The sequence below is a fragment of the Heloderma suspectum genome, chromosome 3, assembly GCF_057233095.1.
Source record: "Heloderma suspectum isolate Gila_16-S chromosome 3, 16-S_ref, whole genome shotgun sequence".
Taxonomy (NCBI): Eukaryota; Metazoa; Chordata; class Lepidosauria; order Squamata; family Helodermatidae; genus Heloderma; species Heloderma suspectum.
The window spans coordinates 148,280,248-148,304,714 of record NC_139460.1 but is presented as its reverse complement, the minus strand read 5'-3'; the positions used below and the strand labels follow the sequence as shown (position 1 = coordinate 148,304,714).

General features: G+C 44.8%; 1 long non-coding RNA gene across 1 annotated transcript in view; it reads left to right on the top strand.

Moving 5' to 3' along the window:
* Positions 1 to 24,190, top strand: part of LOC146350324 (uncharacterized) — a 35,024-nt gene extending 10,834 nt beyond the window's left edge. The window contains exons 2-5 of the long non-coding RNA XR_014788835.1: positions 10,737 to 10,775; positions 11,112 to 11,229; positions 23,657 to 23,697; positions 23,812 to 24,190. This is a non-coding gene — a long non-coding RNA (uncharacterized LOC146350324). The remainder of the gene's footprint in view (positions 1 to 10,736; positions 10,776 to 11,111; positions 11,230 to 23,656; positions 23,698 to 23,811) is intronic.
* The last annotated feature ends 277 nt before the right edge of the window (positions 24,191 to 24,467 follow it).

Here is a 24,467-nt window from a genome sequence, read left to right as displayed (position 1 = left end):
AATAAAGGAATAAAAACACCAGAGTGGTGGGAGAGCAGATGACATAGTCTCTCACTCAACTCATCTGCTCCTGTTACTGGATCTTCTGCCACGGCCAGTGGCTGCAACTGGAGTGTGTTCACAATGCAATGATGACACATTTCCAGGTTGGTCCTGATGTCCGAGGCAGGTCTCCTTGAGAATCAGCTGGTCTCCCTGGAGAGAGAAGAAAAACGTAGGTGTGTGTGTGGAGATTTGTTTTATTTATTTTACAATATTTGTATACCGATCCATATCTAAAACAGATTTTGGAGCGGTGAACATAAAAGATAAAATAGTAAAAGGATAAAAAGATTAAACACCATATTAAAATTATGCTTTTAAAAAATAGAATGCCAATAAGAACCATGGCTGGTCAGTTAAGGCAGCAGCCCCAACCTTTTTGGGCCCAGGGACCGGTTCTGTGGAAAACAATTTTTCCACAGACCGAGGGGGGGGGGATGGGTCGGGGCCGCAGCAGGGATGTGGGAACCCCCCTTACCTTGGGTCCGCAGGGGGGAGGTGATCCACCCCACCCCCCCGAATCCTGGCCGGCTCCACTCCGAGTCTGCGGAGCTACTGGCCGGCTCTGGCCGCTGGCAGACTTCCAGCCTCTGGGACGGAAATGGCGTCCGCACGGATGCCATTTGCATCCCTGTTCTTCAAGTATGAAGCTGATTACTTGAAGAACAGGGATGCAAATGGCGTTCGCACGGACGCCATTTCCATCCCAGCAGCCAGAAGTCCGCCAGCAGCCGGAGCCAGCCAGCAGTTCCACGGACTCAGAGCAGAGCCGGCCAGGGCCGGGGAGGATTCCAGGGGGGGATCGCCTCCCCCCCCATGGACCCAAGGTAAGGGGGGTTCCCACACCCCTGCCTTGGCCCGGTCCCTAACAGGCCACAGCCCAGTACTGGTCCACGGCCCAGGGGTTGGGGACCCAAGTTAAGGGATGCCTCCTAGAACAGTGCTGTTTTCAGGAGGTGCCAAAAGCAACACAATGTTGATGCCTGCCTGACCTCCAGGGGCAGGGAAGAAAGGGGGCCACCACACTGAAGGCTCTTCTCCTGGTGGACTCTGGCCATAGGTCCATGTGGAACCACCAGAAGTATGCCCTCTGATGACCTCAGTGACTGGGCAGGTAGATAAGGGAGAAGGCGCTCTCTCAGATATCCTGGTCCCAAGTTGTTTTGGGCTTTGTACACAAGTACTAGAACCTTAAACCTGTCCCGGCAGTGAAGAGGCAGCCAGTGTAGTTCCCACAGCAAAGGAGTTACATGCTGAAACTCCTTTGATGAATGCAGTCTCCAGTCTTGCACATCTGCTGTTAATTCTTTGAGGGATAGCTCTGTAACTGTAACTTGTCATAGGCAAGGGCCAGCAATTTTTTCTGATAGTGCAAACCACGCAAGGGTTAATATCACTAAAGAAGACTTGATCACAGAAGAGTTTACCATTGTAATAGTGCAAATAACAATATTGATGAACCTAACTTGTGTGAATGTTAAACATTTGGAATCCCTGTGACATAGTAAACAGAAGTGATTCTGCCTACATAAAAAGAAAGCATTACACAATAATGTCTTTCTAGCTTGACATATGGTAATGAAATGCAAACGTTGCCTTAAAAAAAGATTGAGAGGACGTGAAGTGGAGGTACAGGTGGCTATGAAGCAATCAATGCTTGGCATAAGGGGACTATAAGAAAGAGAGAGAGAGAGAGAGAGGAGAAAGAGCTCAGATTAGGCAACAGGCCAAAATAGAGGATGTAATTAAGAAAAAAACCAAGGAAATGAACTGCTACTCCATCTGGCGTGTGAAAAAGCTCCTTCAGAATAAAGGGCCATGGGCTAAAGAAATCTATAATCCTCATAGGAATTTTTATTAGTGTGTGTGTGTGTGTGTGTGTGTGTGTGTGTACATACACATGGAGAGAGAAAAAGGGGAGGAGAGAGGGAATGTACAAAATAGAGAAGGAATTGTTAAAAATAAAGGTACTAGAACCGATTTACACCCAGTTTCATATATCCATTATGGCCAAATTTAGAAAAGGCTATATAGAAACAGGCCTATTAACTGAAATTTAGAGTAACTTTGGTGATTTTGAAAACTGGAGGAAGATTTACACAGATCTGCCATCAGAAGCCCCTTTCAGACAATCTGTATAGGCCGAATATGCAGAAGGGGTGTGTGATGGTGGTTTTATGCAGATCCGCATTTCCTAAGAACAGTAAGCACCTGAGCATGTTTAAGGTCTATATACACAGAAGACTGAATGTGCATAGTAAACCAGGGCTGGAGTTTGCCAGCACATCCCTGCTCGATCCCCCCCCCCCACACACACACAGTCTTTGTAGCTTGTCTGAAAAGGAGCTGGTGTGATACCTAAAAGTATTTACAGCACAATCCTCTGCATGCCTCTTTAGAAGTAGGTCCTGTTAAGTTCAGTGGGACTTACTTCATTGTAATGCGTCTAGGATTACAGCCTTGTTTATGAATTCATGGTCCAGCTGGTTGAATTGCCTTGCCAGAAAAATGGTTTTTAAGACAGGGCAGAAAGGATGCTACACTAGCAATTGCACGATCTTTGCCATTTGTATACTATTTAGACTCCTATCAGCCCATTAATATTAACACATTGATTTCTAGGTGGGCTACGGGAGACTTAAGGGCACCTTAATTCTGTTGGATTATAGCCTATCACATGAAAATTAAGGAATACAATCCATTTATGTTAACTTTACCAAAGGAAAAACTGGCATGGAGTTGGCTTGAATGTTAGAGAATACTTACCTTAACAGACCCTTCCAACTTGTGATACGGAGGACCTGTTCAGGGCAGGGCCTGAATAGGCCAACAATCCTTGGCAAACCACCCCTTATGCATACATTGCTTAAATGCTTGTGACTTTGGTGGACCAAATGCATATTAAATCCAGTCTTTCACAGCTCTCGAAAAAGTATAAATCAACAAGATGTAATTCAGTGACCTTCATGCAGAGGCTGGTGTGTATCGCCGTAGCTCCAGCAGCATCCTAGCTAAGGCAAGTAGAGCAGGTCCATCCAGACATACTGATTGTCAGTTGCAATTCTGTTCTAACAGCTCATCACCAAATGTTACATGTCTAGCTTATCTAGCTGGCCCTGGGTAGCTGAAAAATGCTTTTAGGAAAGTACATGGTTGGAACATCCCAAGTCTCCCTTGCATTCTTCATAATTAATTTATGGAAATCATTACCCAATTACCTTTTTAAAGGACTAGACAAATTTATAGAGGGTAATCTATCAATGTCTACTGAACCATGATAAGCCAGATAGGACCCTCTTGTAGAGAAGGCCTAGACTCTTGTGCTGTCACAGGACAAAGAATGGGTGTAGGCCATTGCTTTTATGCCCTGCTTGTGAGTTTCCAGAAGCACCAGGCAGTTCTGTAGTTGGAGAGAGAATACTAGATTAGATAGAGCTTGGTCTGATCCATGAAGCAATCTTTATTTTCTCATTCCTATACCAGATCCCCTTTTCTCTAATTCTGTGTCCCGATCTTATGCAAACTTCTGGGCAAAGTTAGATGTCCACTCTAGGTTGTCATGACTATGAGCTGCAGATGGAAGTTCACTGGGAGCCCCTGAACCACCTCTCTCTCTCTCTCTCTCAACAACCATAGAACTCTTAGGCCCTAAGCAGCATTATCAGTCTTCTTTTATATTGATCACTGGCCTTCCTTGCTGTTGTATAACCTACCTTTGCCTGCCAGTAGACTTACTGTTAAAAACGAACAAACCTTTGAGTGTGCAGCCTTCTGCGGCAGGGGAGCAATCTGCACATGCATGACCAGTGCACACACAATTTAGCAAAATATCTCTGGAGGAAAAGAGACACAGAAGCAAGTGGCAGCAGTGCCAACCAGCACACAACTTTAATTAAAGATAAAGTAGAAGCCTAGAATCCACATTCAATGTTTGTGTGGAGGTTTCATGTCCTCCTCCCCCCAGCACATTGATTGGCACCATGACTGCATCTTAGGCAGTTCCTTCTCCTGTTCCTGACTAGAGTTCTAATATTGTTGCACATCCACTGAAGTTTGACTCCATTACCTCTGTTATCTACTCCTCTCTGCCTGCTTGGACTGTTTGTTGGAACTGAACTCAACTTGACTTCCATATTATTCCTCTATTAGTGCCATAGCCTAGGTGCCTTTTCCACCCTGCTGCCTGATCACCAGAGGAGATGATTCTGTGGAGACACAGTGGGATCTTCTACATCATGACAATGATGTCCTGGGTTTTTTCATGGTGCTGAGCAATGCAACATATTAAAGCAGAACACCAGTATACTGGCTATTGTGTCCCATCCTACATTCTTGATTCTCATCACATCAGGACTTAAGGCTGGGCCAATTCATACATTTTTGAGTTTAAATGGGTTTTGAATAAAGATTTAATTGCTGTTTGTTCAGTCTGTGGAGGCTGGTTCAGACTGCATTATTATTATTATTATTATTAAAACAACAGATGTTATTCTCTCTTATTATCCATTTCTACAAAAGACATCCACATTTTTAATTAAAAGCATTTATCACTTCAATAATGAAAAAAGATACTTAAGAAACCTGTGGCATATTCTTGCTACTTGAACAGTTTTTCAAGATCTCTCTCCCTCTCCCCCCTTCTCCCTCCCTCCCTCCCTCCCTTCATTTGATGGCAAAATGTCACTTTGTTGAAGACCAAGTGCCCTTTTTTCTGAAAGGAGCATCTAGAATTACTTGTTTTGAATGGAGAAATTGATTTCATTTTTAAATAGTTACTATTTGTAGAGAAACTAAATAAGCCCATTGATGCCTAGTATCATATTTTGCAAAAAGGCATATATGAGAATTTAACATTCATTTCCTATCTCCCCTGTTCAGAAGGGCAAATTATTTTTGCAGTTTTCGTCCATCTACTTGTTGACCTTCAGTAAATTTTTAAAGTTTTACCATGATCACTCTTGCTGTGCCAGCCAGTCTCATTAGAGCCTTGCTTGGCTGTTAGTCACATTGAGCTAGAGACAGTCTCCCAGGCCAAAGCCAATCCTCGAAGGCTTGTCAGTCAGCTGCCTGCCTATAACCCCGATCCAAGGACCATCCACACACACTATTATATACCTCAGTCACTTCCTCCCAAGCTGACATATAGCCAAAATGTGCTTGAACCCTCTTCTCCCATTGTAAACAGCAAATGTCATGACCCTGACCCAGATCGAGGCCCCTACACAACCTTAGCCAGCAGCCCCTGTTGTCAGAGACCACCAAACTGGGATTCCTATCAACAGCACACACTGATCTAGATTCCCCTGAGGAATTTGTCCCCTTTACACCAGGGGACTCATGGTCTACAGTGTCTCCTCGCCAGTGTAAGCAATAAACAGTGTGGAAGAGGCAATGGAGTGGTAGGCTCTCTACTCTTTAAGAAAGCGGTGGACCCTGGGAGGGGTAGTCTGGCCCAAGGGAAATAAGGCTTCAGTTGAGTTCCAGACTTTATTGGAGCAAGTTGAATATGCACAAGTTGTTCATTCAATATAGTTATGAACTTTGCCTTTGTTAACTTACTTGATGTTTAAGTTCTGAATTGAAATTTGTTTATAGGTTTACTGTAGTACTTTTTAAATTGTTAGATGGTTTTACATATTGTTATCTTGATTTTTTTTGTATTATTGAATTCTTTACAATGATCTTGTTGTTGATGTTGTTATATTTATTTATTTCCCGCCTTTTTCCCAATACTGGGACTCAAGGCGGCTTTACAACATTAAAACTTATACAATTAAAAAAAGTGACTTGTTAGTCACTTTGAGCTTCCTGATGAGATGGTGATGATGAGGAGGAGGACATGCTTGGAGCTATCCAAAGCCCTGTAACTCCAACCTCACCCTACCTGCCTTCTTCCTGACTAAGTCATGCTCAGGTATCTCTTGTGCCCCATGACTCATGGTGAGGCAGGACGCCAGCAGAGACTCTGTCAGAACATTCCCATTATACTCGTCAAGTCACTCAGTGCCCTACACAAGCCAAAATACAGGCAATATTAGTGAACAATTGAAGGGTTAAAGGAAAGGCTCTGTCAGAATCTATTATGCTGTTCATACTGAGAAACAGGTTGAAAGAGCCTTTGGGTACAATTCAACACAAGTCCTACTTAGAGTATACCGATTTAAATAAATGGGATTTAAGTTAGTCATGACTAACTTAAATCCCATTCATTTTAATTAGTGTCCTCTAAATAGGACTTATGTTGGATTTTACCCTTTGTCTTTGTCTTGTATAGGAGTGAGTTACTACTCAGTGGTCAGAGCTAACATTACTTGCTCTCCAACCCTTGTCCATTGAAAATATGGCCACTGTTAAAAATAGGTTTCCAACCAAGAAGTCAATGTAATGGTCTATTTTCAAGTCATGTCAAGTGACGGAACTGAGAGGCAGTTCTGAATAAATGCAAAGCAACACAGAAGGGTTACCTGAGTGTCTATGTCACTGTTTTGGAAGACAAATACTCATTTTGTAAAAGTACTGCCAAATCATCATACACTAAGTCACAAAAACTATATTAGAGTCAAGCTATTTGTTCTTTCTACTTTGTATTGAATATTCTGAACATCATCTTTGATGGGGGTTGGACTTGATGGTCTTATAGGCCCCTTCCAACCCTACTATTCTATGATTCTATGATCTCTTCAAGTTTTCAAAGGAAGGTCTTTTTGAGCCCTACTAACTGAGATGCTTTAACCAGAGATCAAATTTTTGTGAGCAGCTCAGAGAGTTTTGGCTAGTGGATATAAATGTAGTAAACAAACAAACATAAACCCCTGCAAGTTTCTAAATGCAATTTATGTGATCTGCTAGTGAATTCTGGATCTCCCAGACCCAGATGCCAAAATATTTGTCAGGGTAAGAAATTCACTCCATTGAGATTTTTGTTTTATCCACATTTGTCCCTCTCAAGCTGTTCGGTGAGGTGACATAGAGTTGCATTCCAACATCTGCATTTTTGCAAGCTTTCTAATGCACCTTGTCTTGGGGACAAACATGTGCATATTAGGGGAAAGTGCACACAAAATGTGCAGATTTTAGAAAAGTGTATATCATACAGCACTGTAATACACTTCATCATTGTAAAGTACTTGGGAAAATGTCTACATTTTAAACAGTGCACAAAAATTTGTGCCAACTGCCAAAGTTTAAGAAAATGTACCAAAAAAGTATGAGTTTCTGCATGGATTTTTTGTTTTTTTAAAAAATCACAAGCTCATTCATAAATGGGATGGAATGAGTGTGACCTTGAAGCAGCAGCCATCTTGGTGAGACCCAGATTGAGAGGTCTGTCTGCTCCTAATTACTATGCTTTCTGCAGTGGTTCACACTTAGCTCTCAAATCAGCATTCCTACTCAAAATTACCCTAAAAATTCCCTACTCAAAATTACCCTAACCTTAGAATGCAGTGGAACTCACTCAGGTGCAGATTTACTAGGGATGAGCAGATTCCCTTCATTGCCTTCCGTAACTGTTCAGAGATCCTAACTTCGTTTTTGGTTCCATTATTTTTGAATTCTGCCTGATTTTATGCATGTACCTGAAAACAGGAAAAATAAATACACAAAATAAGCTTTTAAAAACCCACACCATTCCTGTTTTCAAAAGTTTTTAATTTAAAACAAATATTTGTTTCAATTGGCATGCCCTTTGAGAGGAGGGATTTATTATGAATGAATAATGAGTCATCCTTATTATTTTTAGTTCATCTTGGGTGTACATCAGCCTTCCCCAACCTGGTGCCCTCCAGAGGTGTTAGACTACAACTCCCAGAATCCCCCAGCCAGCATGGCTAATGGATGGAGATTCTGGCAGTCGTAGTCCCAAACATCTGCAGGTCACCAGGTTGAGGAAGGCTAATGTAAATCATGAGTGCCATACATACAGCCTTCATCTGGAGAGGCAGCCTCACAAATGGTGCCTCTGTCAATGTTAACAGTGCTGTGCTCCCCATGCTGCTAAGGCACTCATAATAGGGCTGGCAGAAGAAAAGCTCCCACCCAGAGAACTACTCCGTCAGCCAGAACACTGTGTTATGGAGTGATTAACAAATGTAATATAATATGATAAAATAAGATGGTTCCCCCTTCTAACCTCACCACTAATCCTCCTCCTGAACAACACTTCTTCAAAAACTTAGTGTCATTTGTTTTCATTAACTGAATCAATTACCAGTAAAATGCAATACAATATGAGCACTTCTGATTCATTGGAAAATCAGGCCATCTCATCAAAATGTGATACCAGCACAAACAGCAGACAGGATACGAAAAAGATTTATTTATTTTTTTTTAAAAAAAATAGTTTCTGCAGTTCACAAAGGCAGAGGAATGTTTCACAAGCATAGAAAAGAGACAATCATCCGAATATTTGACTGCTATTGAGTGGTGAGATTTGGGATCTTGTTCCCACAATGGCTTCCACTCGTAGCTTCTGAATACTGAGTAAGTGCGTTTGTCCTTGCGTCTGCCATGTTAGAACTATGATACAAATAGGGTCATGTTCTCCTTTTAGAAGAAAAGTCTTAAGTATTATTTGGAGGATTTCACTGAATTGTAAAAAAGGGATTGTAAGAATTCAGAATAAACTAATATTGCATTCACATAGGTCTACTGGGAACAGAAGTTGCTTGCCATAATTCTCTGCCTTTTATCCCAAGAACTTCTTGTCCCATGAGGCAGTGGGACTGATGATGATGATGTGGGGGGCGGTGGGGCAGGAAGAGCTACACACATGGAGATGGAAGAAATTTCTTACGGCGAGTCAAACCAATGGTCCATCTGGCCTAGTACTATCAACGACTTTCCAAGACACTTAGGCAGATACTTTTTCCAGCCCTTCTCCCTTAGACCGTTCAGCTGCAAATGCTACAGGTTGTTAATTCAGTGCTGAAAGGGTTAAATAATATTGCTAGTAGAGTCCTGAAGAAACTGCTTCAGACTAGAAAATGCTAACCTGGTCTTGAAATGGTTAAACAGCTTGACGGAGGATCTTGGGGAGTCCTACAAGTCCCGAGACTCACATTTAAGAAGACCCCAGACCCCATGTGCAAAAAGCCCCTGAGCATACTCTTGATTTCATAATGTTTAATGGCATGCCTTTAACCTCTCTGAATTAGAGGCTGGAAGAGCTGAATGAAAGCTTGCGTTGGAAGAACACTGTGCTGTGTGTTGTGCTTTTGATCTTGCTCTCTGCAAGGCCATGGAAAGAACAACAGAGGTTGTTTAGGTTAAGACTTTGCAGCTGGTGATAAGAAGCTGAGCGAAGGACGGAGCTTTTGTCGCATGCTCAGATGCCAGCTAGGGGAAAATATTTTGCTCAGTAGCTTGTGTTGTGCACCTGCTGTGATAAGGGGACTGGAAACGTCTTTCCTTGACTCCTTTTGGTCTGGGACATCATAACACTCATACGGCCAATGGCTGGAAAGAGGTGTAGGCAACCTGTGACTCTCCAGATGTTGTTCACTTCCAACTTCAATCCTGCCTGACCTTTGGCTGTGCTGGCTGGGACTCATGGGAGTTGGAGTCAAACAACATTGCCACACATCTCCCACTCCTGTTTTAAATGTTGCAGCACTTTGGATGTTGACAGGGGACAATGATGCTGTGACCTGCTGTGATGTGTCAATGATGAGTGATAGGAGGCCTCTTCAACATCTCTTTCTTCAGTGTGGCAGGCTTGCAGCCCTCAGGAGACAATGGGAGAAAGAGGGCAAAGAATCTTAGTATGCTAAAGGGAGAAAAGGCCTTGAAATCCTACAGCCTGACTGTCAAAGGCTCTTCCCCTTCTTTATCTCCATTCTCTCTCTCCCTCCCCCCCCCCCGCCCCCGACCATATAGGCAACTAGCTAGTGAAGTATTAAGCTCCTATGCAGCAGAGAGCTTTGGCTATTGGGAGGTATAGAAGTGTAATAAATTAATTAAATAAATAAATATTGAGGTTTGTAGTGGAAACATGGGAGACCGTTGTATTTCGAAGCGTTAGTGGTCCATCAGTTCTGCTCAGGTTTAGAGTGCCATTTGGGCCTATTTATGGAGTAAATAGCCTTTTTGATTAGTTCCCAGAGAATCACTTGTTGATGCTATATTCAACAGAATTCACTTCTGGCAGAATCTCAAGTTTAACTATTTGTTGCTTAGAATGGCTGAGAAAAATGTTATCTTCTGGACTGGCAGCCTGCACATTATTAAGGCCAGTGTCCCATCCCCAACAGAATGTATGAAACCATGAGACCATGTCCAGAATGGGAGAGATCAAGGGGATAGTATATGATTCCCTGGAACCCTCCCAATTCAGAGCCTCTCTGTGGGCCGAGTTGGCAGGTACTATGGGCCAGGCTCCTACTTGGAGCTATTGGTCACTGCTTTTATCTAATATGCAGACCTTTAGATAAGAGTACATATGCTTTATGCTTTGAATGTATTATCTTGCTTTTTCTTTCTTTATTAGCCAATTTAGCATCATAAACTTCTCTCCTTCACCCATTGGTGTGTTAATTGCTTCTGAATATCCAAAAAGAACCATTACCTATTGACAAAACAATTGGCAAAACAAGGTTTACAATTATTCAATTACGGAGCTTCTTTTATTTTTGCTGCCTGACAATATGTGACAATTTGCGGAAACAGCGATTAAAGTTTATTTGTTTTTTCCCCAGCAGGGATACAGACAGCATGAAGACATCTCATCACAATCAGTAAGTAAGCTATGAGTTAAAACTGCATCAAGGTGGACCGAGTAGCTGTTATTACAGTATATGAGTAGACATGGAAGAAATTAGTAATTGGCTATTAAAACAAGAGGCTACAAGTGCCTTTTATCCCCTCACCTAGAGACTGAGTGACAAGTACAATAGGCTATAATTAACTTTTCAAATCAAATGAGCATCAGCTGAAAAAGTTTGAGCTGATGGCTGCATATGAAATCATTGTTATATAATGGAATGCAGGGAGTAAGGAAAGATCTGAAGGAAAAAAATAGCTGACATATGCATGTTGTCATGAAATCTATGTAACAAAGAGGGATGTTTCAGAAATTATCCTCATCTGAATGTCTTCGTGGATCTTGGAATTCGATGTTTCAAAAGTGGAACCAATGCATTAGGAACCCTCCGCTGAAGACATCTGCTGAAGACACCATGCTGGGATCAAGTAGGCCATAGTTTTTATTAACTCATTAACACAGTAAACACAATTCAACAAATAAAAGACCAGTGATGAGGAGAGCTATATATAAAGTCTCTATGCATAAGAAGCTTGGTTATCCAACCATAAATGTCCCCCCTGGGCCCACCAGCTTCGTCTTGAACCATTTTGCTTGGACAAGCCTGCCCTTTCTGTGAGGGTGAATAGTGTAGGGATGGGTGAAAATTTTCTCCATTGAGGGGTTGCTGTTTGTTTTGCATATCTCTAAATCAGATGAATGTGCATACGTTCTATAAGAATGTCAGGTTTGGGAGCTAATTGGAGATACCTATTATGTCACTTTGGTAAATATAGTACACTGGTGTACTACATTATGTGAGTGTGTATGCATTTGTCCATGTGAATTTGACTTTCCTAAAGCATAATGAATTAATAGCAATCTATGATTTTATTTTTTTTTTTAACTTAAATGATCTCTCACTAAAGCATCGCATTAATGGAAAATTGTATGATTAAATAGTCTTTTCTTTTAAAGGCTACTTGGTAATTAAAGATCAGTTTAAATACAGAAATCATGGTTCATTATACAGTAGGGATTTTGATTTAACATTTCCATTTATCTTCTAAAGAAGAAGCAATTTTTCAGGTTTCATGAGCATTTGGTTCAGGAGACTATAGGAACAATTTCAGGCAAACAAGTGGTATCCAAACGGATAGAGATATCTTACCTAAAGTGTGTTCAGCACAACTGGTGCCAGGGCACAGCAAACTTTAGAACATTTTGTTCAGAGAGGAGGATAAGACACTGAAAATCCAAACACTTCTCAGAAATTCTTGTTCACTGTAATTGGCTAGAAAAATATTGTGAAATGTCATATCTGAAACAATTCAAAGTAAAAAGTGAATTCTAGTATTGTGATCACTAGCTCCATTGGAAGGAATATTTAACTGGGAAAAGTTGCATTGCTTATTACTCTACTGACAATCTCATAATGATATGTTACCAGTTTCATTCCTTGTAGTAGGTCTAAGGCAGGGGTGGGACACCTGTGGCCCTACAACTCCCAAGATCCCTCACCATTGGCTATGCTGGCTAGGGATGATGGGAATTGTAAGGCAAAACATCTGGAAGGCCAGAAGTTTCCCACCCCTGGTTTAAGGTAATTTATGTTGTCCTCATGCATGACTTTTTACATTAGGCAAGTATAGGATTTTTCAGAATGAGTGCACCTGGGAGGAGAGGTTGAGTCCAATTTGGTTGATTTTAGACTCAGCAAGATACAGAACAGAGCAAAAAGACTGAAGAGCACATCTGAGAACAAAGATTGCCTAGGGAAATTCTCAAAGAAAATGTCCAAACTCCTTATTACCACAATATCTTTGGTAGGACAACTCAAAAAGCACAGAATACTGTGCAAGCTGTTGAGTTCTCCAGAACTCTGCAGCAGGCAAGATGGTAAACAAAGCTAAAGGAGGGGGGTGGGGAGGGTAAAAAAAAAAAAAGGCTGATGTTCAACCCATGTTTTTGGCTACAGTCTTAAGTCAGAAAGGAGCAGGAGGTTGCAAACATTCAAATTGGGGTCTACCATGTACGGAGATGATTTCAAGTTGCTCCTAGGACCCTCCCAAAGGTTGCTGGGAAGAAAAAACAAACAACTGCTGACACCCAATTCATAAAAACAAAAATCCAGCTGTTACTCAAAAAAAAAAAAAACATCCTGAGGTGTAACACACATTGCTTGCTAGGTGGGAAATAGAAGGTGGGAGTTATACTGTATAGGTGGTATAGATAGGGAGCAGAGGTCAAGTTTATACGAGGGGAATTAGAAGCAAATGTGTCTAGGACCAATAGGAGATGGCAACAGGATCTGACATATAGCAGCCTGTACTAAGGGCTTCATCACACCGAGTTTTTATCCTGCGATTGAGATGGCTCCTTCACGGCAGTTTGCAGGCTCTTTACATGACACCCTGACCCTGCCATGACCCTCCAGGGCACCTTCTGCACTAAATGCCCTTTGTTCTGTTTCTAAATAGATCTCAGATAATGAGCTATCAAATTACCCCATTGTGTTCAACTTCAGTGTAGGGATGGATGAAAGTCCCTTATCTGGACCCGCAGCTGTTTTTTTTTGGGGGGGGAGGCGCTCCGTTTCTCCCCCTGAAATTCTTGGCGGGTGGGGAGGTGCCCCGTCCCTCCCCACCGAAATTCTGGCCAGGGGGGAGGCACCCCATCCCTCCCCGCTGAAATTCTGGCCGGGGGGAAGCGCCCCGCCTCTCCGGCCGCGAAAGAAAAAAGTTATGTTAAAAAAAAAAAAGTGATAGGCTACATAAAGGTTTACGTAGCCTATCACGGCTAGATTTTCAAAGTCAGCCATGATAGGCTACGTAAATCTTTATGTAGCCTATCACACCTGACTTTGAAAAAAAAAAAAAAGCGTGTACGCAAATGGCGGCACCCATAGGGCACGGGTAGTCTTATTTGGGCACGGGTAGTCTATGTAAAGATTTACGTAGACTACGGCGAAAATAAGGGCAATGCAGTGTTGCCCTTATTTTTGCCGTAGTCTATGTAAATCTTTACGTAGACTACCCGTGCCCAAATAAGAAATGCAAATGGCGGCGCCCATGGGTGCCGCCATTTGCATACACGGTTTTTTTTTTCCCCCAAAGTCAGCCGTGATAGGCTACGTAAAGATTTATGTAGCCTATCACGGCTGACTTTGAAAATCTAGCCGTGATAGGCTACGTAAATCTTTATGTAGCCTATCACATTTTTTTTTTTTACTTTACTGGGAAATGGCCGCAGCGGAAGCCGGTCGGAAGACCGGCCACTGCCGCCGCCAAACCACCGCCGGGACCCGCCGCTGAGAGGGACATTCGCATGAGGTAAGTCCCATCCCGGGGGGGGGGGGCAGGGGGCAGAGAATTTCCCCACCAATTTCAGGGGGCCAAATGCATTGGCATTCGGCCTCCCGGAGATTCGTGGAGAAATTCTCCGACATCCCTACTTCTGTGTCCTCCATGAAAAGAGGAAAGGCAGCAAGAAGAGGAGCGAGATCAATGAAAGATCATGGAAGATTCATTAGGGATGTCAGAGAATTCCGCCATGGATCTTGGTGAGGCCGAATGCCAGTGCATTTGACCCCTCGAACTCCATGGTGGAACGGCCTGCCACCCCCTTGCCCTCCTGCAGATCCCCCCTGGGACGAGACTTACCTGGGGCAGATCTTCCGGGCGGCGGCGGCTCTGGAGGCGGCTGAGGCGGCGGCGGCTGAGGCGGCTGGTCTTCCGACCAGCTGCCGCCTCCGCCATTTGCAGTCTTGTCGTTTTTTGGGTTTTTTTTACAACACGTGATAGGCTACATAAAGATTTACGTAGCCTATCATGGCTGGGTAAAAAAAACTAAACAAAAAACCACGTACGCAAATGGCGGCTACAGCTGCCACCATTTGCATTCCTTATTTTTGGCCGTCTTAGTCTACGTAAATATTTACGTAGACTATGACGGCGAAAATAAAGGGGAATGCAAATAGCGTAGCAGGCGCTATTTGCGTCCCTTTTTTATTCGCCATTTTAGCCTATGTAAATAGTTATGTAGATTAAGACGGCCAAAAATAAGGAACGCAAATGGCGGCGGCTGTAGCCGCCTCCATTTGCGTACGTGGTTCCCCCCCCACAGAGCCCTCCGCGGCTGGAAATCTGGCTGCAGACAGCTCTGGGCTGGGCTGGGCCTGGCCGGCTGTTCCGCAGAGCTGCCGCAGAGCACAGCCGACTGCAAAGGATTCCGGGGGGGGGGGGAGGAACGGATTGCCTCCCCCCGTGTAGAGGATTCCGGGGAGAGGGACAGAACGCCTCCCCCCCCACCATCAACATAATCCGCGGAAAGGTAAGTGACTTTTGTACATCCCTAATTCAGATATGGGGAGAAGACAGTGGGGGGGAGGGAATGCGTGTAAAGGGAGTCCGTTGTGATCCTCCATTTAAAATGGAAGCAGAAAGCCCTGTTTTAAATGCAGGATTTTAGGCTGGTGCAAAGATGCCCTTAGTAAAGCTTGGAAGACACATACAGAACTCTGATCTACTCCCAGGGCAAGGCCTTGTAGCATTTATCTAGCGGCTGCTCAGTCTGGATTTCCTTTAATATGGGCCTCACAGTTGTGCCAATGTGCACCTCCCTTTCTGAGCACAAGCCTGGGGAAGGTTCCAGGTTGCTGCTGCTCCTTAAGTGTTCTGCAGGTTAGAGAAGGACAGACTAATTCATACATTATGATTTAGCCTTGTAAATAAAGCCACAAAAGTTACTATCCTGCAAAATAATTTTTTTAAAAAAAATTCCGCACACCATGCGTGAGCTAGCGCAACAGGGTTACACAGGCTCACCCATTTCACAGAACAGAAACTGGTGAGCTCAAGACACAATCCCAGTCTTGTCAGACACACATCTATTTCTCCCTCCTTTCTTCCGCACACACATTTCTTGCCCTCATCTATCCTCACCCCAACCTTCCTTTCTTAGGTCAAAACCATATGCACACTGATGTGGGGCTACGTCCCACTGAACTCAGTGGGACTTACTTCTGAGTAGACGTACATAGGATTGCTCTGTCCATCACATCCACCCACTCTCCCCAGCCACAAATCTTCCATCCCCTGAAAGAAAAGGAAGTCTCCAGTCCCAAAGGAAAAACAGGTGTTCTTTTTGCCTGTCTCCGAACTCTTTCTCAAATTCAGCTGCTCTGTACCTCTTAATCCCCACCCACAACTGGTGCCTCCTCCTCCACCAGCAGCAGCACCACCAGCACCATTTTGGAAGGGGTTAGGAGCAGAGAGCCTTTAGGGTGCAGTTGCAGGTGTGACGGCGCCCATGGGCACCAGGTCAGAAACCCCAGTTGAAATCTGAACATCTGCAGTTGCTGCACATCCTGTAGAGCAGGAACAGGAGCGTCCACAGCAATGCTAGGACCAAGTAATGTTTAATGGACTGGTGATGGCTTGGGACTATGGGCAGGCACCACCTGGCTGACCTAATTTCAGTACACTGCCCCATCATAGGTAGGGTGGCCCAATTAAGCCCCTCCCCCTAGTTACATTAAACTGGTGTGAAATAAGCCAGTCCTGTCATGTCATCAGGTCAACAGGCAGAGAAGAGATGGAGAGTTCTGCTCCTCCTGTCACAGCTGGCTGCATTTCGATGCTTGGCGAGGAGGAGAGGCTTCTGGCAGCCTACTTGATTTCTTTGCTGAGCACAGAGGAGGGATGGAGCACCCCCTGTCTTCCCTCCGCCAGCCCACTGAAGTGTCTGAAGGAAATTGCATGCCCTTTTCAGCATGCAATTCCTTGTTACTTATGATTACCAGGTGAGTGCTTAAGTGCAACACTAAGAGTGTTTCTACATTAAGAAAACCCCCTGAAAAACCCCACATCCTTTCCAAAGCTTCCTGCTTTCGGTTTCTTTGCAGGAAGGGCTTCTTTACATGGTTTGAATGGAGGGAGTGCCTCCCTCCCTCCCTGGCATGTGTGCAAAGGAGCCGGTGGTGGGGGAGTCTTTTTGTACCTTAACTTCTGCTGTATGGTTTACTTGCAGTCCCCAGGAAACCTGACTTACTTCTGAGTAGACATAAAATGTAAGATTGTGCTGTAAGTCTGCAACCCTTGGGACACTTATGTGGGAGTCAGCCGCACTGAACTCAATAGGACTTACTTCTGAGTAGACATAAGAGCACCCTGTAAGTCTGCAACACTCAGCACACTTGCTTGGTAGTAAGCCCCACTGAATGTAACAGGGTGCTCTGAAACAACAGAGGACATTGCTTCTGAGCTTGGTGGGATGGGGGATCAGATGTGTCTCCCTTCATTGCAGGGATGCATTTTACCCTCTTCTTCTCCCTCCAGCTGAGAAATGCAGAGGCTGGAGATGCAATCGGCAGGTGATTCCTGCCCTCGTTCCTGTCAAATCTCATCCTGATGGCACCCCCAAAAACTGAAAACAAATGCCCACAGCAGGCAGACACAGCAGTTTCTTCCGCTATTGGAGAATTTCACAGGGAGGTCATGGCACTCCTGTTCCGTGGGCTGGAAAATACCACATTTTTTGGCATTTGGGGAAAACATGAGATAGGCTAGAGGAAATGGCAGGAGACACCCTGGAGGGTCATCTACAGAGACCGCAAACTTCGGAGAGAGAGCCATCTCAATAGCAGGATAAAAGCTACATGTGATGAACCCCTAATTTGGTCCTACACAATATATATTCAAATATATTTTTTGCAAGTGGTCTATTTGCATGGACAGTGTAAGACTGGAAGAAGATACTCGGGGGGGGGGGGCGGGACGGGGAGGCTCAATGAAAATATAGACACCTCTTCTCATAGAAGTAGTCCCATGGATGTCTGCAAGTGGCTTCCTCTATAATTCCAGTGTTGTTAAGTAGAGTGCTTGCATGAGATACTAGATACATCATACTGGTTGTCTCCAAGTGTTAGTCTAACTTAGGGATGTACAAAAGTCACTTACCTTTTCGCAGGTGTGATTCGCGGTGGGGGGGAAGGCACTCCGTCCCTCCCCCCGGAATCCTCCCTGGCCGGCTCTGCTCCGTGGCAGCTCCGTCGAGCTGCTGGCCAGGGCCGTCCGCAGCTGGAGTTCCGGCCGTGGACAGGCTGCTGTGGATGCAAATGGCAGCCACTGTATCGGCCGCCATTTGCGTCCTGCCAGGCTGCCGTGATAGGCTACGTAAGTATTTACGTAGCCTATCACAGCAAAGAGCAGGAACGCAAATGGTGGCCGCTACGCCATTTGCGCCGCTGCTCTTTCCACCATTTGCGGCCGCGGCAGCCGGCCAAGAGACCAGCTGCCGCCACGGCCACCAGACCCGCCATGGCCGGAACATCCGCCCCAGGTAAGCTTCATTCTGGGGGGGATTCCGCGGGGTGGGAGGCCGTTCCGCTACAGGTTTTGGAAACTGAAATCCGTAGTGGAATTCTCCGCCATCTCTAGTCTAACTTCAATCCCATTCATTTCAATGGGGGTACTCTGAGTAGGACTAACATTGAATACAACCCATATGATTTGGTCTTAAGTCCCTGTTTGTAGAACAAAACTGCCATGGTTCAAGGGCCAAAACATCTGAGTCATCTAAGGCACAGGATTACTGTACATCCTCAGTGTGCCCTTAGGGTTGTAAATTGTATTTGAAATATCCCTGAAGAAGGAAGGCAGTTCTTGCACTGCCTGAAAGTGAATGGGATTTGAACAGGATATCTGGAAAGACCTCTTGATTTCAGCTTATTCTTAGGCCCTTTTCACACATCCCCTTCACAAGTAGACTGTTGCGAGCACATAAGTGCCCCTTTTTGGACATTCCCCAAATATGCACATGTTGGAGGTGGAGCCAGGGAGGCATGATGACATCATGGGTGGGGAGTTAGTGGGCTGACTTTACCTCCTCCGTGCATTGAGTGTATGTGTGGGCAAATGCATGAAAGGGGCACCGGACGTACATTAATCAAGGCAGTGTTCACGTCGGTTAGTTCCAGTGGGATTCAATATTCTTGAGTAACTTTGGTGGGTCAATAGCATATTGACTCATGTAAGCAATCTCTAGTGAAATTTCAGCAGCTAGAGGACTAATTGTTGAATAATCTCTCCTGTGCTCAGAGGAGAGGGCTTCTTTGCCCCTCCCAACAGCTAGCAGAAGTGGAATAATATTACCGCAAAGAAGAGTTATCACTCAAACCTCCGTAATTTGCCTCATTTTTCCATGGTACCAGATGTAGCTGTTCTTGACACAGACACTGCAACCTTGCCCCACCATTTAAAATTTTATTCATCCATTTATTTGTTAATCTGACACGATATCTGTGCAGCCCTGACCATATTGGAGGAGATTCATGGATTGCGACTAAATCGGAAGCATAATTCACATGGCTTATATAACATCTCCTTAAGTTAGAAAGAAATAGCTTCATAGTCATAAATTTTACTGCTGCACAGAGAAGTTGATTTGTTTTGGTAGCAAACAAACAACAGGAAGGACTCCAGTCATAATAAAGCGTATTAGATATTTGCAAACTCTGGTTGTAGTTATTTAGTCATTGTAAAGTGGTAAACAATAATTAATGTGAATTTATCTTTGCAGAGTGAATTTGCAACGGTACCCAAGCAAGTTGCACAACAGACTAGCAATATAACAGAAGTAATTAGAAGCTGGGATAAATCATCATGCTAAGCTGAAAGTAAAAAAGCAAACATATTGTGCCACTTCCAGAAATTCAACTTAGTTATTATACTGTTTTTTCTATCTCCAGCTCAAGAGCTTGCCTGGTTTAGACAAGCTCCAGCCCCAATTAGGGATGGGTGGATTCCCTACCTGTCGTTTTCTGGCCGGGAATCCGCCCTTGGGGGGAAGGCGATCCGTTCCTCCCCCCGGAATCCTCTTCGTCCAGCTCTGCTCCGCGGTGATTCTGCAGAGCCTCCAGCCAGCTCCGAAGCACCAGCGATACGGCTGCCATTGCCATATCGCTGGCTGAGGGAGATTGACTGCGGACGCAAATGGCATTCAGTACACCATTTGAGGCCATAAATGTCTTAGTTTAAGGTAAATGCAGCCATAACTGGCTTCATTTAGCTTAAACTAAGAACTTTACGGCCGCAAATGGCATACTGGACGCCATTTGCGTCCTGCTTTTTTTTCACGCAATAGGCTACGCAAATATTTATGGCTGCATTTACCTTAATCTAAGACCTTTATGGCCACAAATGACGTACTGGATGCCATTTGCATCCAGAGACAGTCCCCCTCAGCCAGTGATACGGCAATGGCCGTATCGCTGGCGCTCCTGATCTGGCCAGTGGCTCCGCAGGATTGCCGCAAGCAGGATCCAGCCAAAGAGGATTCCAGGGGGAGGTGGAGGTAAGTGCTCTGTTCAGCCACGGACTCGGGGTGTGTGTGTGTGTGGATTCTTTAGAATCTGGCCTCATTGGGGTTTGTGGCAGAATTCTCCACCATCCCTACCCCCAATTGAGCATCTTGTAAGTGTGTTGGGGCTGCAACAAGAAGTGCAGCCAGTGAGGATTGTAACTCAGCGGTAGAGCTCATGTACCATTGAGTTCCATCTCCAGATAGGGCTGGAAAAACGTCTGCCTGAAACCCTGGAGAGCCGCTGCCAGTCAGTGTCAACAATTCTGAGCTAGATGGACCCATGGTCTGTCTCAAGGTGAGGCAGCTTCTTATGTTCTTAACCAGACCTAGAGATATCATTCGTGAGAGCTGATATCTCCATCTCTGTGTGTGTAGAAAGGTGTGTTCATGCAGCTGCCAAATTTGGCTAATTCTGGGCAACCTTTTTCAGGCTGCCGCACAATCTCATAAAGGACAATGGTTGTGTAAGCAACCTCAAAGTGGAGGTGGTAGTTCTCAGAAGAGATGTTTCCACATGTGTACTGTTGAGCCCTGAACCATGTGGTGGTCCTAGGGCACCACCAACACTCTCAGGTGAGATGGCCTGATGTCCATACAAAGGACTCATGCATCCTGGGAAAATTACAGTTCCCAAGGTCCCTCCAGTGCTTCTATAATCTATAGTAGCATTCCTGTAGATGCAATAGGGAAGGACGCATCCAGCAAGACCTCTCTGCTGCTGCCACTGCTGCTCCCTCTACCTCCAAGGGCTCCTTCACACTGAGCTTTTATCCTGTGACTGAGATGGCTCCTTCACAGAAGTTTGCAGGCTCTTTACATGACGCCGTGATCATTCAAGGCATCTCCTGCACTAAATGCCTTTGTTCCATTTTTTAAATAGATCTCAGATAATGAGCTATCAAATTGCCCCATTGTGTTCCGCTTCAGTTTCTTCCATGAAAAGAGTTAAAGCAGCAAGAAGAGGAACGAGATCAATGAAAGATAATCGGAGACACAGATATGGGGAGAAGGAGGGGGAAGGAGGTGGGGGAAAAGGAAGCACGTGGAAAAGGGAGTCATGATCCTACATTTAAAATGGAAGCAGAAAGCCCTGTTTTAAATGCAGGATTTTAGGCTGGTGTAGAGATGCCCCAAGTCAGTTACATAGGAAGGAGACAGAAGGGCAGACCACAATGGCTCACAGGCAGGGGTTGGAAGGCTCATGCTGGGAGAAAACATGTGAGGCTAGTAGGGCCTCTTGAGCTTCCAATGTCATCGGAGTGCAATATTGTCTAAACTGGGCTCAGAACAAGCCAATATATTGTTTTATTCACTGGGGGAATAATTTGGTTCACTGAGCCCAATTTCACATTGAGCAGGGAAGAGTTGCATACGGGGATGTCAGAGAATTCCGCCATGGATCCCAGAGAGGCTGAATTCCAGTGAATTCAGCCCCCCAGAGTCCGTGGCGGAACAGAGCAACCTGCCCCACCACCCCATGGAAGCCCCCCAGAACGGAGCCTACCTGACTGTGGCTCCGGCGGCAGCTCTGGCAGCGGCTCCGACGGTGGCAGCAGCTTCAGTGGTGGCTCTGTCCATTGCCAGGCTGTGGCCGCAAATGGTGGCTGCTACACCGGCCACCATTTACGTCCTTTTGCTGAGCCATGATAGGCTACGTAAATATTTATGTAGCCTATCACAGCAAAAGCAGGGACACAAATGGTGCAGCGGACACCATTTGCGTCCCCGCTCTTTGCCATGATAGGCTACGTAAATATTTACGTAGCCTATCATGGCTCAGCAAAGGGATGCAAATGTGGCCGCTAGGCCAGCTGCCATTTGCATCTGCAGACCTGCCGCAGCTGGATGTCTGGCTGCAGATGCACCTGGCCAGCGGCTCCGTGGAGTTGCCGTGGAGCAGAGCCGGCTGGGGAGTATTCCGGGGGGAGGGATGGAGCGCCTTCCCCTCCACCATGGATGCCACTTACGAAACAGGTAAGTGGTTTCGTACATCCCTAGTTGCATATCACTAACAAATTCATCGAGAGAACTTCTGAGATGTTATTCAGTAGACAGTGCAATTCCTCACAGTTTGTTTTATGAGGCTGTGGGCACTGGAGAACAACACTGCATTTCTGGGCTTGGTTCACCTCCACCTGTGGAGGAATCATTGAGAACTCAGGATTTTGGGAGAAGAGCTAGATGGGTATCCAACATCTGGCAACTCGAGAAATGGTTGTGGGCACCACCATAAAATTGCTGCTGTGAGGGGATAGCTAGTCACAAAATGGCTGTTCTCGGGTCCTGGCTATGCTAGTGAGAAAGGACAACTAACTTGCAAAAGAAACTGAGTAGAAGGCAGGGACTGGATTTGAACTCCAAATGTCAAACCACACATTTGACCTCTAGTAGCGCAACGAGCTCACACACCCATTTCACAGAACAAAAACTGGTGAGCCCAAAGTGCAATCCATGTCTTGGCAGACATCCATCTATTTCTCCTTCCCTCCCACACAAACAATCCCTGCCTTCATCTATCCCCATCTCAGCATTCCTTTCTAAGATAATTTAAAATCATATGCACACATTTACACAGGAGTAAGTCCCATTGAACTCAGTGGCACATACTTCTGAGTAGACCTACATAGGATTGCTCTGTCCATCACTTCCACCCTCTCTCTCCAGCCACAAATCCTCTAGCCCCCCCCCCCAAAAGGAAGTCTTCATCCTTAAAGGGGAAAAAAAGGGTTCTTCTTGCTTCTCCTCCCTCAGGTTTAGCTACTCTGTTCCTCTTAGTCCCTACCCACAACTGGGGCCTCTTCCACCACCATTTTGGAAGGGTTTAGGAGCAGAGAGCCTTTAGGGTGCAGTTGCAGGTGTGACGGCACCTGTGGGCACCGTGTCAGAAACCCCAGTTGAAATCTAAACATCTGCAGTTGCTGGCTGCACATCCTGTAGAGCAGGAACAGGAGCGGCCACAGCAACGCTAGGACCAAGTAACGTTTAATAGACTGGTGATGGCTTGGGACTGGGGCAGGCACCACCTGGCTGACCCAATTTCCTAGTAGTACACTGCACCATCACTAGGTAGGGTGGCCCAATTAAGCCCCTCCCCCTAGTTACATTAAACTGGTGTGAAATAAGCCAGTCCTGTGATGTCATCAGGTCAGCATGTGTAGTCCCAGGTTATGTGAGAGGAGCCACAGAATAGACTCCTTTCTGAACTGGAGCTGTGGAGAGGAAACACAGCGTAGGGATCCTCTGATGTGTCCAGGAGTTTCTCAACTTTCCATGGCAATACCAGAAGGAGCCAGGCTTTGGTGGTTCCCATGCTGCTAGTGTACTCCATGTGTAGGTGGTTTAGGACTCCATTTGACCGTAGATGCTATAGGATATTCTTGATTTCACCCAGCTGGATTTGCTAGCATAAACACAGAAGGAGTAATAATTTCAGATATGTTTGCTGATAAGATAGATGTATTCACCCTTAGTTATAACAGGATTTCAAAATTGAATTTCTTTAATATTTTACAGATGGGAAAGAATTATGCTGTTTTTGTTTGCATTTGCAGAAGGTAAATAAATAAAAGCCTTTGGGACTGTTAATTCAAGCTAATTGTGGCTGTGTTGACCCATCTTCTTTTTTACAATAATATAATATCTATAACTTGTTTGCTTTTCTTTCTCAGGATGCATGAACATTTTGTGTACACGGTACACCCAGGTGAAAGAAAATCAATTCATACTGTTTATTTGTGACTTAATTTTGTTATTTGGAGTCTGCAAGAAACTATTTCTCACAGCTTTACAAACTCTCTTTTCACACTGAGCAAAGCTCTACCTCTGGTTGTTTTCACTGGTTGTTTTCTCTGAAGAAAAAGAAGTCCATAGCTGGTGGTTATATTGAAACCAGCTCCATCATGTCCGTCTGTTTTTCCTCTCACATAACAGATTTCCCAGCTGTTTTCCCAGCACTGGCAATGGAAACTAAGTATGGGTGGACTATACACACCTGTTTATTTCATGAATAATACAAATGCAAATAAAAATAAAATCCGGTTCATCTAGACATTCACAGGATGACTGGTAATTCACCAGAATTCTCTGGCAAGAAGTACAAAGAGGAGGAAGAGCGGATATGGAAAGGCTGATCTGTCTTGATGGAAAGGATGCAAGGTATAGGACGTCTCTACATTAGCAGAAAATCCGTAAGCCTCCCGGAATATTTTTTTCCATCTCTGTGGCATGCTGAGGATTGGCTCATTAGGTGAGGAACCTGACCAAATGTCCTTTCTCAGCAGCACATATGGCATATCTTTCAAAACAAAAAACCCAGCTCCATCTA